The 17,082-nt window shown below is 39.2% G+C and overlaps 1 non-coding gene across 1 annotated transcript; it reads right to left on the reverse strand.

Moving 5' to 3' along the window:
• Positions 1–16,405: 16,405 nt before the first annotated feature.
• Positions 16,406–16,509, reverse strand: LOC112804582 (small nucleolar RNA R71). Its single transcript, XR_003203191.1, has one exon. It is a non-coding gene; the product is annotated as a small nucleolar RNA R71 (small nucleolar RNA).
• Between the last annotated feature and the right edge of the window lie 573 nt (positions 16,510–17,082).

The following is a 17,082-nucleotide window of genomic DNA, read 5'->3' on the forward strand; positions in this document are numbered from 1 at the left end:
TAAGAAATTCCATAATACTTCTCTAAACTTCATTTCCTGTCTATGAGCTCCCATGCAAGTTTTCACAAACATGCAACCTCAATACACATTCATACAATCAGAACCTCCACTCCTCTTAATCTTTTTCTTTCCCCATGATTTATAGAATTCTTCAACATTTTCTTTTCAAAAGAATGATTTCTTTGTTGCATTCTTAAAGATATTGGGTGTAAGTAAAATTTAAGATGACAATCATGATATCATAGCAACATGTTACAAATCAAATATCAAATTATGCTTATTCACAAGGAGTAATCACACATGTATACAAAGAAAATAAAAGACAATCATGCAATTTAAAGTGCTGGAAATAAGTAAGAGGAGAAAGGAACTTTACCACCTTGTAGTTTATCTTCATTGTTGTTGCCCTTTTCCTCCTATTCTTTCCCTTCCTACACCAAACTTAGAATGCTTGCTTATACTCAAGGAACAATTAAAACAGTGGTGATGGGGTCTATGATGGATCATGAATGTCTTAGAATGAAGTGTGAGTATGCATGTGTTTCAGCAAGCCAGATTAAGGATACAATAAAGGCACAAGAGATACAAATAGAGACATTTTGATTGCATTAATAAGTGGTATGCTTGGTACCATGCATGAAAAATAAGTGGCAACACTAAACTTAGTGTGGCACTCTCAATTTAGAATGTTGCAAGTACCTAGTGAAGATTGAAAATGAAATTGTTGCATGGCAACACCAAACTTAGAATGCAATCATATGCTAAATTAATGAAAGTAAACTAAGCAAGGAAAGAAAATGTTACCTACGGTTGGGTTGCCTCCCAACAAGCGCTCTTTAAATGTCATTAGCTTGACATGATGTTCATGACTTTCTTCCTCTTCTTCCAGTTTGTTAAGAGGAATGACCTCAAGAGGAAAGAGGAGCCAGTTATTGCCCCTTGTTTAGAGTGCCTCTCCCCAGCAAGCTTTCTTTTGTTGTTATCTTGAGTAAACTTGCTTGTTGGGGTAGGGGCGGGATGGCTTTCGGTTGACCTTTTCTTCTTCATGGATATTGTTATTTTTTTCTTGGTCACCATCCTCTTTTTATTGCTCATGTTGATTGCCTTCACCACCTTGATTTCAGGACTTGGGTGTTGTATGATGGTTGGAGCATCCTCTTCATCAAGTGCTTCTTGAATTGGTGGTTCAATGAACTCACCCTCTATGCAACTCTCTGTTTTATTTGAGTGTAGGCTCCCTTGATTGACTTCCTCCCTTTCTTCTACATGATGTTGCATTAAGTCTTTTGGGAGTGAGCTTGCATGTTCCTTTGTCACCACTAGTAACCTCTGTGGGTATGGAGCCTTAGGCTTATATATTCTCACAACCTCCTCCTTCTTAATAGAAATCTCACTTGGTATGGGTGCCTCTTTTTCTTTTTCTTCTGATTCCTCCCTTGGGTTTGCCATGGTGTCACTAAGGGAATTATAGGTATGGAATTGCTTTGATAGATATCCAACTTGTGCCTCAAGCTTCTTAATGGCAAGCCCCCGGTTCTGCATAATGGATTTTACTTCCTCTTGGAAAGTCCTCGTGTCCTTAGATTCTTCCAAGAGCATTGCCAGTAGGTTCTCTATCCTTGATAGCTTATCCTCGAGGGGAGGGTGTGCAGCTGGGGTGAAATTTGGAGGTTGAGGGTGGCTACTTTGTGAACGGAATTGGTTGTTTTGTGGTTGTATGTTCTGAGAGTGGTGTGACTTTTGTGGGTAATGATATGGGTTTTGTGGACTGTGAGAAGAATTTTGTGTGTAATAGAATGCATTGTGTGAGTGGTGAGATGAATTATATGGATGTGGGAAGGAATTTTGTGTTGAGGCATGTCTAAGTGGTGAATGGTTTTGATGTGGAAAGCTAGGAGGTGAGGTTGAATAATTAAAGGATGATGGCTCTTGATGAATGGGTGTGAATAAGTGAAATATTTTTGGTCTAGATCTCCCTAGGCACAGCTTGAGTAGTGATCAAAGTCATCAAAATATGGACCATTTTGTGGCTCTGGAAAGTACCCCATTTCATGTTTTTGATACTCCCACCCACCATGAGCATAGTAAAGTGGATCATTCTGTGGTGGTAGAAAGTTTCCCATGAAATTTGATTGACTACCATATGATAGATGCTCCTTTCTTTCCTGCAGAAAGCTTTGTCTCAAATAATAATCACCAAAAGAAATTGGAATCTCCATTGTCACAAATAAGGAAATTCCCAGTGAGGCAATATCACAAACAGTTAGTTAGCAAAAGAAAATAAAGAAACAAAAGAAAACAAAAACAAAAGAAAAGTGTCTAATCTAGTAAATCAATCAACCGGTAGTTTGTTAATCACAATTAATCCCTGGCAACGGTGCTATAAACTTGATGCATGAAAACTTGTCTCTCAACAAATTTCCTTCGGCAAGTATACCGAATTGTCGTCAAGTAATAACTCACAAAAGAGTGAGGTCGAATCCCACAGAGATTAACGGATTAAGCAATCAATGGTTAATTGATTATCCTAGTTAGACGAATCATATTGGAGTGATAAGTAACAAGGAAATGTAAATGGCATAAAAGTAAAGAAAGCAATAAAGTGCAGAAAAGTAAAATGGCAAGAAAAGTAAATGTAAGAACTAAAAATAAAATGAACATTGGGATCAAGAGATATTACAATCCTCCGGATCAAGTTCATTCTCATCTCTTCCTCAATCAATGCATTCATTGATCTCCTTAGCAATCTTAAGTGATTGGATCCCAATTCCTTGGCAATCTAATCTCTCTAAGCTTGAACAATTTTCCAATTCCTTAATTTAATTGCTCATGGGAAGAGATGAAGTTTGGTCACTGATTATACCACACACATTCATATATCAAAGTATTGGTAGGATTAAATGTCACAATATCCATCCAACCCCCAACCTAATCCAATGTGAGAGAGCATTTCTAACATGATTTCCTCATTCCTCTTCCAAGGTTCCGAGGAAATCCAAGTATGAACAATTTCTCTTCCAAGACAATTACCCAATTGGAAGAAGATCGAAAGCTCTCTAGTAAAATCAAGAGAAAATAAAGAAGAAGAAGAATAAGAACTACAATTGATCCATTGAATCACAATAGAGCTCTCTAACCCAATGAAAAGAGTTAGTTGATCATTGCTCTACCAAAATAGAAAAGAAAGAAAGTGCAGAAAAGTAAAGATGAAGATTAAAACTAACATTGAAACTTCAAAATTCATAAATGAAAAGTACAAAGAAAAGAAAGAGAAGGAAAAGTGTGTGAGGGGAAGGAGTCCGAAGACCCCTCTTCAATCCCCAATCTCCAGCCTACCTTGAATGTACAAACTAAGGCCTTTATATAGGCTCTCCTAAATTAAAAGCAAATTACAATTAAATGAAAATTCCTATTCTAGATGCTTCTTGTGGCCTTGATTGGTTGACACTTGTGTGCTTGCTTCCTTGAGGTTGGGTGGTCCTTGAAAGAGAAGTGAATCAAGTTGAGGTCCAAGTGCTTAGCGTTAATGCTGTCGTTAGCCACACTAACGCTACAGGTGTGGTGTTAGTCCAAAGTTATTGTGGCTAACGTTGCACTTGTTACCAATTGGTGTTTTTGGGGCTTAAAAGATGCCTCTTGTTTGTGCTTCAATTTCATGCCCACTATAAACTATTATATATCCTTGGGAAGCTCTAAATGTCAGCTTTCTAACGCAACTAGAATCACCTTAATTTGACCTCTGTAACTCAAGTTATGATCCTTTGAAGTGGACATGGCCGCTGGCATAGTCGCTAGCGTTACTGGAAAAAGTGAGTCACAATAACGTTAGCGATTAGGGGCTTAATATTGCCAGGTTCTGGAGCTCAAACTTAATGTCCACCCCATACTATTATATATTTTTGGAAAACCCTGGATGTCTACTTTCCAACGCATTTGGAAGCGTATCATTTGGAGCTCTATAGCTCAAGTTACATTCCTTGGAAGGTGAAGAGGTCAGTTAGCCTTACTACAGGTTGATGCTATGTTCATCTTTGCACTTTTGGGGCAGGTTTTCTCCCTTAAATTTAGTGTCCACCATGTAGTGCCATATATGCTTGGAAAGCTCTGGAATCCAACTTTCAAATCCTTATAGAATCACCTCATTTAGAGCTTTGTGGCTTAAGTTATTCTTGTTTGAAGAAGGCATGGTCAGGCTGCCAGGTGAGACTTTTGCCCACGTTAACTACCACGTTAATGTAGTTAACGTGGCCGTTAACGTGGGTCTTTTTGCTTCGCAAACTTTAGTGGAGATCACCTTTTCCACTAACGTTGGCATCTCTCTTTCCTTCCACGTTAACTACCACGTTAATGTAGTTAACGTGGCCACTCTTTTTGCTTCGCAAACGTTAGTGGCACTCACTTTTTTCACTAACGTTGGCATTTCCTTTTTCTTCCACGTTAGTTCCCACGTTAATGTAACTAACATGGAAGTTAACGTGGGTCTTCTTTGCTTCGCAGACGTTAGTGGCGTTCACCTTTTCCACTAACGTTGCATGCTCTCCTTCTTCAAAGTTAATGCCACTAACTTTCTCACTAACATTGGGGCTTCTCTTTTCTTCCATGTTAATGACCACGTTAGTGGCACTAACATAGCCACTAACGTGGCTCTTCTCTACTTCTTGTTACATGAAATCAATCAAACAAAGTGCATCAAAGTCTTGCTCTTAATCATGGGATCATGCATTATCCAATTTATCGTTCAATTCATGCATAATTCTCATGAAATCATTCAAAATTCACAATGTTTGCTTGAATCATGGTATGATTGCATTTTCACCTAAATACTTGCGTATTTCCTAAGAAAAGGCATGAAACCATCCTAAAGCATACAAAAAATGGCTAGTAAAACTAGCCAAGATGTCCTGGCATCAGGCTCTAGCTTCCTGGATAGTAACCCTCATAGGTGCTGCCATGTTATCTGCACGTGAATCAACTAAATCAGTAGTAGAGGAGCTTGTTTCTTCCTCAAATGGCGGTTCAGATTCGCCCTCGGATGAGACTGGTGAATTGACGTTAATCACTTCACCACCCTCAGAGGGTAGCCGACGTCGAGCCCACCTAATACGTGAAATAGTTCTCTTAATTTCGGGATCAAAAGCGGCTATGCTCAAATCAGGCAATGAACGAGTCATTCAATGGAAGAGACATATAGCTCATGATAACAAAAAACAAAATAAAATAAAATGCAAATAAATAAATTCCAATCAATAAATTAGCACTCTATTACAACTCCTCGGCAATGGCGCCAAAAATTGACGTGGTGGAAATTGGCTGATTAAGAAATTAATATGAGAGATACATTGCAAGTACAGTTCTTAACCAACAAAAATCCGCTTATCAATTTAGAAGGGTTGTCACAAAATTAGAATTAAGATACTGGGAGTATGAATCCCAGGTCATCTCCCAACGAGTTGCAAAAAGGTGTGCTATTCTATTAATCAGAGGTTTTCCAAAATGGTTTTGAGTTTGATAAACAGGAAATTAAATCAGAGAGTTTATGTAATTTAAATAAAAATCTTGACCGGGAATAGATTAATCGGAAGTTCTATCCTTGTTGGAGTTCTTCCAAGATTAATTGATAATTGAAGGTTGTTCTACTTAGTTATCCTTTACTAGGTAGAGGAAAGTCAAGTAAGTTGGAAGTCTACTTCTATTCACAAGTTCTAATCCTCTCCCTTGGGAAGGATTAGTGTCAGTGACTAGAGAGCCATCCAATAATAAACTCAATTACAATTTTATTCTTGAGCATTCCAACTCAAGGTTCTCCTTTCAATCAACTCCCAATCAAGTTAGAGAACTACTCGCTCATCATGAATGTAAACTTTCACAAAATAAGAAAGGGAAATAAAGGAAGACATGATAAACAATAATAAAAAAGACCAATTAAAAATAAAAATAGTTCTTGTATTGATAAGTTCTAAAAATAATCCAATGGTAACTCTGAACAAATTAAGGATATGAAAGAGTAAGTAAAAAGTAGAGAAAAACAAACTAAAGAGATGAAGTCTTGTGGAGGTAACAACTCTTCTCTATATCCCAATCCAAAAAGCAATAAAAACAAAATCCTTAGAACTATGAATGTGTAGAGAGAAAACCTAGAGGAGGAGTAAAATCAGATCTAAAACTAAAAATTATGTAGAATTAATCTTCTCCTTAGTCTCTGCATGTTCCCTGGCTCTAATATGCGTTTCTAGGCCGAAAGCTGGGTTAAAGCGCGGCCCAGAATCCTCGCCAGTGTTTTTGTAAATTCTGCAGAATGCGCACGTTACACGTACGCGTCGTCCACGTGTGCACGTCATCCAGCATTTTTCCTTGCCACGCGTTCACGTCGTCCACGCATTCGTGTCACTCGTGCAACTTCCAAGCCACGCGTTCGCGTCAGGCACGCGAGCGCGTCACTGCGATTTCCTCCATTTCACGCGATCGCGTGAGCCATGCACCCGCGTCCTTTCTCTCTGGTCATCTCCTCAATTTCTTGTGTTCCTTCCATTTTTGCAAGCTTCCTCTCCATTCTCTAAGCCATTCTTGCCCTATGAAGCCTGAAACACTTAACACACAGATCACGGCATCGAATGGTATAAAGAAGAATAAAAATATACAATTAAAAGATCTTTAGGAAGCAAGTTTTCAATCATAGAACAATTTTGGAAAGGACTTGTAATATCATGCTAATCATATGAATAAGTGGGGTGAAAGACTTGATAAAACCACTCAATTAAACACAATATAAATTATAAAATAATGGTTTATCAATGACGCGTTTGCTACCTGATCCGAGCTTTCACATATTTGACCTTGAAATTGAAAGAACTATTTCACGTATAAGGCAGGCTCGGCGTCGGTTAGTCCTATCTAAGGACGAATCTGAAACGTCATTTAAGGAAGAAACAAGCTCCCTTTCTACTGATTTGGTTGAATTACGCACAGAGAACATGGCAGCTCCCAGGAGGATTACTCTCCAGAAAGTAGGAGCTCCGGACTTCACACTACCACCTTTGCAAGCGTGTCATCCAAATATGGGTGTAGATATTAAACTGAAGACTACGTTAATAAATCTACTGCCAAAGTTTCATGGCTTACCTGCTCAAGAACCTCTCAAGTATCTCAGAGATTTTCAGACAGCCTGTTCTACTATCTGGCGTAATGGTGCAACTGAGACTTCTATTCTGCTGTCCGCCTTTCCATTTTCTCTTGAGGGAAAGGCGAGGGAGTGGTACTACACTCAACCTGAAGCAGTTGTTACTAACTGGGATACGCTTATAAGAGAATTCTTAGAAAAATACTTTCCAGCTGAGGTTACTGATAGACTGAGGAAGGAAATTTCAATGATTATTCAAGGTGAATCTGAGACTCTTTACGAATATTGGGAGTGCTTCAATAATCTCCTAAATGCATGCCCCCACCATATGATTGACAAGTTGGTGTTGATCAGCTACTTCACACAGGGCATGAAGCCTCAAGACAAGACTACATTGGATGGTGCGAGTAATGGTTCTCTGAAAAAGCACAAGACCACAGAAGAAGCATGGCAACTGATCACCGACTTAGCTAAGTCTGCTCAAAATCACAAGCATAGAAACAACCACCCCAAGTCTGTAGCAGAGGTCTCCTCTAGCAAGGAGGCTACCAATCTCACACAAAGTCTATGTGACATGACTAACTTACTGAAGTAGATACACCTGAATCAGCAACAATCTCAGCCCTACTCACCACAACAGAGTCAACAACTGGTTCCTCGGAGAGTATGTGGAATATGCACTGATTATAGTCATTACACTTATGAGTGTCCACATCTCCAACATGAGGACAACACTGTGGCAGCTACTCATAATTTCTATGACCGCCCGAATGAAGGATACTACCAACAAGGCGGCAAACTACCAACAAGGTGGAAACTTTAACCAAGGTTGGAGGGGTAAGTATAATAGAGGAGGCAGAGACATCCAAGGAAATTAGAGGTGGAATAATAATAACAACCAGCAGAACTGGTATCAGCAGAATCTTACCTATCAACAGCAGAACCAGAACCAGGCTTACAGAGCACCTCATCTAAGGTAGTCCCAAGCATCTCAGCAGACCCCTCAGATCACTTACCCCTCTTCCTCTTCTAATGATGAGTTGCTACACTCTATTGATCAGAGACAGAAGACCATGGAGAACAACCTTACTTCTACCTTAAATGGTCTGAACTCTACCTTGCAAGCTCTTATCTCACAGATTGGATCACTGAATAACTCCAACAACCATCCTTCAAGCTCCAGTGGAATTCCTTCTCAACCCTTACCCAACCCCAAGGGTAGCATCAATGCCATCACCTTGAGATCTGAAACCATACTGCAAGAGAGGAATCTTAAGGAGCTAAGCCCACTAGAACACGCCCCAGCTGAGGACATGCTTGAAGTGGAGGATGCTGAAAAGGAAGATGAAGTACAAGACACGGTTGAAGAAGAAGTAACTCAACCAGAGAATGGCGCACCAGAAACAGCTAAAGTTACCAGAGACGCCATCCTTATCCCATTTCCACACCTTGCAAGAAAGCCCAGAAAGCAGATGGAACTTGACCCAAAAATGGTAGAAATCTTCAAAAAGGTTGAGGTAAATGTTCCCCTTTTTGATGTTATTCAGCAAGTACCTAAATATGCAATGTTTCTAAAGGATTTGTGCATACATAAGGATAGGATTAATGAATTAGAAACTATTCCTTTAGGTAGTTCTATATCTGAATTTATGGGGGATATACCTGAAAAATGTAGTGACCCAGGTCCATGCATGGTTAACTGTACCATTGGGGATGTAATATTTTCTGACTGCATGTGTGATCTAGGAGCATGCGTGAGTATTATGCCCTTGTCTATATATAATGCCTTGAAGCTCCCTCCCTCAAAAAGGTTGGCAGCTCATTTTGTGTTAGCAGATAAAAGCATTATTACAGTGGTTGGAATTGCTGAGAACGTACTGGTGAGCATTAAGGGGCTTACATTTTCCATTGACTTCTATATCTTGGAGATACCCCAAAACGACTCAGGAAAACCGTCATCCATCCTGCTCAGAAGACCATTCCTGAAGACTTCCAAGTTCAAGTTGGATGCATTCTCAGGAACCTATTCCTTTGAGATAGACAGCCGGGCAGTGAGCTTCAATCTGAATGAGGCTATGAAGCATCCTCCGGAAAACCATTCTATTTTCCAGTGCGATATCATTGATGAGACAGTGGCTGCAGTTCACCAAGAAGCAGTAGAAGAGATGAACATGGAGCAAGGTCCAAGTGTGGGGAACCCCTCTGAACACAATGAGGACATTATGCCATCATCACTGGCTCCAGACGATCCAGTGCCTGATCAGGAGCAGAAATTGGACTTAAAACCCCTTCCACCCCACCTCAAGTATGCTTACCTTGAGGATACTCAGAAGCTCCCAGTTATCATTGCAAGGGAACTCATAGCCCAACAGGAGGAGCAGTTGCTTAGTGTGCTGAGATGACACAAGAAAGCAATTGGGTGGAGCTTGGCGGATATAGTAGGCATCAACCTTCAAGTTTGTGAGCACATAATATTTTTAGAAGAGGAAGCAAGGCCTGTCCATCAACCCCAAAGAAGATTGAATCCCACCATCTTGGAGGTTGCCAAGAAGGAAGTGACCAGACTACTGGAAGCAGATATCATCTATCCCATCTCAGATAGTGAATGGGTCAGCCCAGTGTAAGTGGTGCCCAAGAAGTCTGGAGTCACAACAGTAAAGAATGAGCAAGGAGAGCTCATAGTAACTAGAGTGCAGAATTCCTAGAGGGTGTGCATTGACTACAGACGCCTCAACCAGGCCACTCGTAAGGATCACTATCCCTTACCATTCATTGATCAAATGCTGGATCGCCTGTCAGGTAAATCGCATTACTGCTTTTTAGATGGTTACACAGGCTATTTTCAGATTCATATAGCTCCTGAGGATCAGGAAAAGACTACTTTTATGTGTCCCTTTGGAACTTATGCTTATAAGAGAATGCCTTTTGGCTTATGCAATGCACCAACTACTTTCCAAAGGTGCATGATGAGTCTTTTCTCTGATCTTATTGAGAATTGTATGAAAGTTTTCATGGATGATTTTAGCATATACGGTGATTCCTTTAGCCTTTGCTTGGATAGTTTATCTAGAGTATTAGACAGGTGCGTTAGATCAAACCTTGTTTTGAATTTTGAAAAGTGTCATTTTATGGTCAAACAAGGTATTGTTCTGGGACATGTTGTCTCTAATACTAGTGTTTCTATGGATCCGGCAAAGGTAAATGTCATTTCTTGTCTGCCCCACCCTCCTCCATGAGGGAAGTCCGTTCATTCCTTGGCCATGCAGGTTTTTATCGAATATTTATCAAGGACTTCAGTAAGGTAGCTTTACCTCTATCTAGACTGCTACAGAAGGATGTTGAATTTGAGTTGAGTGAGGACTGTATGGAAGCGTTTGATAAGCTGAAGATCGCCTTGACTCAAGCTCCAATAGTAAGAGGACCAGACTGGAGCCAGCCCTTTGAGATTATGTGTGACTCCTCCAACCATGCTATAGGAGCAGCGCTGGCCTAATGCGCAGGTAAGGATCCTTTTGTAATTGCATATGCTTCCAAGACCTTAGATGCTTCTCAGTCTAATTACACTACCACTGAAAAAGAGCTTTTAGCTATTGTTTTTGCTCTGGATAAATTTCAAGCCTATTTACTTGGTACCAAAGTGGTAGTGTACTCAGACCATGCAGCTCTCAAATATTTGTTAGCTAAAAAAGAGTCCAAACCAAGGCCGATACGTTGGATACTGCTGCTGCAAGAATTTGATTTAGAAATTAAAGATAGGCGTGGTTCTCAGAATTTAGTGGCGGACCACTTGAGTCGCCTTGAGCACATCAAGCAGGACTCCACTCCTATCAATGATGCTTTCCCATTTGATAGCTTGCATGCAGTATCTGATTTAGTTCCTTGGTATGCACCTGTAGCTAATTATCTAGTTAGTCATACCTTCCCTCCCAATTTTACTAAGCATCAGAGGGACAAACTGAAAAGCGAGTCCAAATATTATATTTGGGATGATCCATATTTATGGAGGTATGGTGCTGACTAGATAATTAAAAGATGTGTGCCTTAATCAGAATTCTAGTCCATTTTAGAGGCCTGCCACTCCTCTGAGAGTGGTGGACATTTTGGCCCTCAAAGAACAGCTAGAAAAATTTTAGATTGTGGATTCTGGTGGCCTACTCTTTTTAAAGATGCTGCTGCCTTCTGTAAATCTTGTTCCCCATGCCAGAAGTTTGGTAATATATCCAAGAGGGATGAGATGCCCTAACAAATTATGCTGTTCTGTGAGATTTTTTATGTTTGGGGTATTGACCTCATGGGTCCATTTCCCAACTCTAGCGGTTTCTTATATATATTGTTAGCTGTAGATTATGTTTCCAAATGGGTGGAAGCAATTTCCACCCATACTGATGATGCTAACACTGTTGTCTCCTTTGTCAGAAACCATATTATCTGTCACTTTGGATCACCACGAGCAATTGTGAGTGATCAAGGCACCCATTTTTGTAACAGGAGACTGACTGCTCTACTAAAGAAGCATGGCATTATTCACAAGGTAGCAACTGCTTACCACCCTCAGACTAACGGACAAGCAGAGGTGTCTAACAGAGAGATAAAGCGTATCCTGGAGAAGATAGTCAAGCCTCGTAGGAAGAACTAGAGCACCAGGCTACAAGATGCACTTTGGGCATACCGGACAGCATACAAGACACCAATAGGATGAGCCCCTTCTGCTTAGTTTTTGGAAAGGCCTGTCACCTCCCAGTCGAGATAGAGCACAAGGCATTCTGAGCGGTAAGAGAAATCAATATGGGATTTGAGAGGGCCGGAGCTGAAAGGAAGATGTAACTACAACAATTAGAGAACTTTCGCCTAAAAGCGTATGATAACTCCAGACTATTCGAATAGAAGATGAAGGCTGTGCATGACAAGCACGTTAAAAGGAGAGAGTTCAGACCTGAGGAATTAGTTCTCCTCTACAACTCCAGACTAAGGCTCATGCTAGGCAAGCTGAGATCAAGATGGGAAGGTCCTTATAGAGTAGAACAGGCAGAGCCATACGGAGTCTTTCACCTAAGTCATCCTTCAAGCTCCAAATTCATAAAGGTCAATGGACATCGCTTAAAGCTGTATCATGGCGAGAAGATGAAGAAAAGCAAGGACCTGGAGATCCTCCTCTTGGAAGACCCACCCACAGCGGACGTCTGAGCTAGTGGACCATCCAATTTAAGGATGTTAAAGAAAAGTACTGGGTGGGAGACAACCCACCATGGTATGATCATTCCCATCTCTCTTTTTAGCTTTATTTAGTGACTCTTCTCATTAGTCTGCATGTACATCTGCATATTTGCATTAAAAAAACGAGGCGATTGACGTGCCAGTGCCTAGTGCGCATCTGCATCCCTTGTGAATGTGAATTTGGTGAGTTTGAACAGAGAGTCGCACGGGAGCTAGGCTAGAAACGTGCCTTAGGCACCTTCCAACCCACATGTACGCGTACTGTATGCGTGCGCACCGTTTCCTCTCTTGGCGACCGACGCATCCGCGCCATGGGCGCATCCGCATCGATGTTGAAATCGACGTCAAACCTGGTTCAACCAGAGAGTTGTGCTAGTTGATGAGCGGATAATTTATATGCTTTTTGGCATTGTTTTTAGGTAGTTTTTAGTAAGATCTAGCTATTTTTAGGGATGTTTTATTAGTTTTTATGTAAAATTCACATTTCTGGACTTTACTATGAGTTTGTGTGTTTTTCTGTGATTTTAGGTATTTTCTGGCTGAAATTGAGGGACCTGAGCAAAAATCTGATAGGAGGCTGACAAAGGACTGCTGATGCTGTTGGATTCTAACTTCCCTGCACTCGAAATAGATTTTATGGAGCTACAGAATTCCAAATGGCGTGCTCTCAGTAATATATAATAGTCCATACTTTATAATAGTCCATACTTTATTCGAGTTTAGACAACGCAAATTGGCGTTCAACGCCAGTTCCATGCTGCATTCTGGAGTAAAACGCCAGAAACACGTCACAACCAGAGTTAAACGCCAAAAATACGTTACAACCTAGCGTTTAACCCCAAGAGAAGTCTCTACACGTGTAAAGCTCAAGCTCAGCCTAAGCACACACCAAAGTGAGCCCCAGAAGTGGATTTTTGCACTTAGACTTATTTCTGTAAACCCTAGTAGCTAGTCTAGTATAAATAGGACTTTTTACTATTGTATTTTCATCTTTGGACATTTAATCCTTAGACTAGGGTCTGATTCACTACTCTTCAATTTCATATGCCATTTAGGGAGGCTGGCCATTCGGCCATGCCTGGACCTTTATCACTTATGTATTTTCAACGGTGGAGTTTCTACACACCATAGATTAAGGTGTGGAGCTCTGCTGTACCTCAAAAATTAATGCAATTACTATTGTTCTTCTGTTCAATTCAAGCTTATTCTTATTCTAAGATATTACTGGTACTTCAACCTGATGGATGTCATGATCCATGACACTCATCCTCATCCGTCCTTATGAACGTGTGCCTGACAACCACTTCCGTTCTACAAGGAAAAGCTAGAGTGAATATCTCTTGGATTCCTTAATCAGAATCTTCGTGGTATAAGCTAGAATTCATTGGCAGCATTCTTGAGAATCCGGAAAGTCTAAACCTTGTCTGTGGTATTCCGAGTAGGATTTAGGGATTGAATGACTGTGACGAGCTTCAAACTTGCGATTGTTGGGCATAGTGACAGACGCAAAAGAATCACTGGATTCTATTCCGACATGATCGAGAACCGACAGATGATTAGCCGTGCTGTGACAGAGCATTTGGACCATTTTCACTAAGAGGATGGGAAGTAGCATTGACAACGGTGACGCCCTACATACAGCTTGCCATGGAAATGAGTAAGAATGATTGGATGAAAGCAGTAGGAAAGCAGAGACTCAGAAGGAATACAACATCTTCATGCACTTATCTGAAATTCCCACCAATGAATTACATAAGTATCTCTATTTTTATTTTATGCTTTATTTATTCTTATATTCGAAAACCATTATAACCATTTGAATCCGCCTAACTGAGATTTACAAGATGACTATAGCTTGCTTCATACCAACAATCTCCGCGGGATCGACCCTTACTCACGTAAGGTATTACTTAGACGACCCAGTGCACTTGCTGGTTAGTTGTGCGAAGTTGTGACAAAGTGTGATTCACGCTTGAGAGCTCCAAGTCTATTGGCGCCGTTGTTGATGATCACAATTTTGTGCACCAAGTTTTTGGCACCGTTGCCGAGGATTGTTCGAGTATGGACAACTCACGTTCATCTTGTTTCTCAGATTAGGTAATTTTCTTTTCAAAAAATTTTCAAAAATCTTTCAAAAATTTTTTTTTCTTTGTTTTTGTTTATCCAAAAAGTAATTTTCGAAAAAACCAAAAAATTAATAAAATCATAAAAAACCAAAAATATTTTGTGTTTCTTGTTTGAGTTTAGTGTCAATTTTTAAGTTTGGTGTCCATTGCATGTTTTAAAAAAACTTTTGCATTTTTCGAAAATTCATGCATGTTTTCTTCATGATCTTCAAGTTGTTCTTGACAAGTCTTCTTGTTTGATCTTTAAATTTTCTTGTTTTGTGTTTTTTGTTGTTTTTCATATGCATTTTTGCATTCATAGTGTCCAAGCATTGAAAATTTCTAAGTTTGGTGTCTTGCATGTTTTTCTTTTCTTGAAAATTTTCAAAAATAAGTCTTGATGTTCATCTTGATCTTCAAAGTGTTCTTGGTGTTCATCTTGACATTCATAGTGTTCTTGCATGCATCATGTGTTTTGATCCAAAATTTTCATGTTTTGGGTCATATTTGTGTTTTTTTTTCTCCTCATTAAAATGCAAAAAAATCAAAAAATATATTTTCCTTATTTTACTCATAAATTTTGAAATCTTTGGGTTGACTTAGTCAAAATTTTTTAAAATAAGTTGTTTCTTGTTAGTCAAGTCAAGATTTCAATTTTAAAAATCCTATCTTTTCAAAATCTTTTTTCAAAATGAAATCTTTTCGTTTTCCTTTTGTTATTTTCGAAATTTTTTTAAATTGATTTTCAAAATCTTTTTCTTATCTTTATTTCATGATTTTCAAAAACTTTACTAACAATTAATGTGATTGATTCAAAAATTTGAAGTTTGTTACTTTCTTGTTAAGAAAGGTTCAATCTTTAAATTCTAGAGTCATATCTTTTAGTTTCTTGTTAGTCAAGTAATCAATTTTAATTTTAAAATTCAAATCTTTTTCAACCATATCTTTTCAATCATATCTTTTCAAAATATCTTTTTTTAAATCATATCTTTTTTAAAATCAATTTCAAAATCTTTTCTAACTTCTCATCTTTTCAAAATTAATTTTCAAATCTTTTTCAACTAACTAATTGACTTTTTGTTTGTTTCTTATCTTTTTCAAAACCACCTAACTACTTTCCTCTCTCTAATTTTCGAAAATTGCCTCCCTCTTTTTCAAAATTCTTTTAATTAACTAATTGTTTCAAATTTTTTATTTTTAATTTTCTTCCATTTCCTAATTTTCGAAATTCTCTCCCTCTCATCTCTTTTTATTTATTTATTTATTTACTAACACTTCTCTTCATCTCAAAATTTGAACCCTCTCTTCTCTTCTGTGTTCGAATTTTTCTCTTCTTCATTCTTATTCTTCTTTTCTTTTAATCACATAAAGGAATCTCTATACTGTGACATAGAGGATTTCTCTTTTTTCTGTTCTCTTCTTTTTCATATGAGCAGGAGTAAGGACAAGGACATTCTTGTTGAAGCAGACCCTGAACCTGAAAGGACTCTGAAGAAGAAACTAAGAGAAGCTAAAGCACAAAAATCCAGAGAAAACCTTACAGAGAATCTCAAAAAAGAAAGAGACATGGCCGAACCCAATAACAATGGTGGAGGCGCAAGGAGGATGCTTGGTGATTATACTACACCTACTTCCAATTTTTATGGAAGAAACATCTCAATCCCCACCATTGGGGCAAACAATTTTGAGCTGAAGCCTCAACTAGTTGCTCTGATGCAACAGAACTGCAAGTTCCATGGACTTCCATCAGAAGATCCCTATTAGTTTTTAACTGAATTCTTGCAGATCTGTGATACTGTAAAGACTAATGGAGTAGATCCTGAAGTCTACAGGCTCATGCTTTTCCCTTTTGCTGTAAGAGACAGAGCTAGAACATGGTTGAACTCACAACCTAAAAGATAGCCTGGACTCTTGGGATAAGCTGGTCACGGCCTTCTTGGCCAAGTTCTTTCCTCCTCAAAAGTTGAGCAAGCTTAGAGTGGATGTTCAGACCTTCAAGCAAAAAGATGGTGAATCCCTCTATGAAGCTTGGGAAAGATACAAACAGTTGACCAAAAAATGTCCTTCTAGCATGCTTTCAGAGTGGACCATTTTAGATATATTCTATGATGGTCTATCTGAGCTTTCTAAGATGTCACTGGACCATTCTATAGGTGGATACATTCACCTAAAGAAAATGCCTGCAGAAGCTCAAGAACTCATTGACATGGTTGTAAATAACCAATTCATGTACACCTCTGAGAGGAATCCTGTGAGTAATGGGACGCCTCAGAAGAGGAGAGTTCTTGAAATTGATGCTTTGAATGCCATATTGGCTCAGAACAAAATGTTGACTCAGCTTGTCAACATGATTTCTTAGAGTCTGAATGGAAGGCAAAATGCATCCAACAGTACTAAAGAGGCATCTTCTGAAGAAGAAGCTTATGATCCTGAGAACCCTGCAATGGCAGAGGTGAATTACATGGGTGAAGCCTATGGAAATACCTATAATTCCTCATGGAGAAATCATCCAAATTTCTCATGGAAGGATCAACAGAAGCCTCAACAAGGCTTTAATAATGGTAGAAAAAACAGGTTTAGCAATAGCAAGCCTTTTCCATCATCTTCTCAACAACAGACATAGACTTCTGAGAAGAGCCCCTTTAG

This window comes from Arachis hypogaea, chromosome 5 (genome assembly GCF_003086295.3).
Source record: "Arachis hypogaea cultivar Tifrunner chromosome 5, arahy.Tifrunner.gnm2.J5K5, whole genome shotgun sequence".
Lineage (NCBI taxonomy): Eukaryota > Viridiplantae > Streptophyta > Magnoliopsida > Fabales > Fabaceae > Arachis > Arachis hypogaea.